The sequence below is a fragment of the Plasmopara halstedii genome (genome assembly GCF_900000015.1).
Source record: "Plasmopara halstedii genome assembly, contig: Scaffold_470, whole genome shotgun sequence".
Lineage (NCBI taxonomy): Eukaryota > Oomycota > Peronosporomycetes > Peronosporales > Peronosporaceae > Plasmopara > Plasmopara halstedii.
In genome coordinates, this window is record NW_020187390.1 from 1,305,033 (window position 1) to 1,305,246 (window position 214).

The following is a 214-nucleotide window of genomic DNA, read 5'->3' on the forward strand; positions in this document are numbered from 1 at the left end:
TTATTGCTTACTCCTTCACCCCCAACCCATAACTCACTACCAAGCACCAACACGGGACAACAAGCTGCAGGTGGGAAGAAGCAGGCACCCACTAGCAGTGTAGTACAGTGCAGTAGGAGGAGTAAGCCACAAACCATCGTGAATCATCAATCAATTAGTTGATCACCACATCATAAATCTCGACGGACGAGGACGAGGAAGGCCGTCGTCGGAT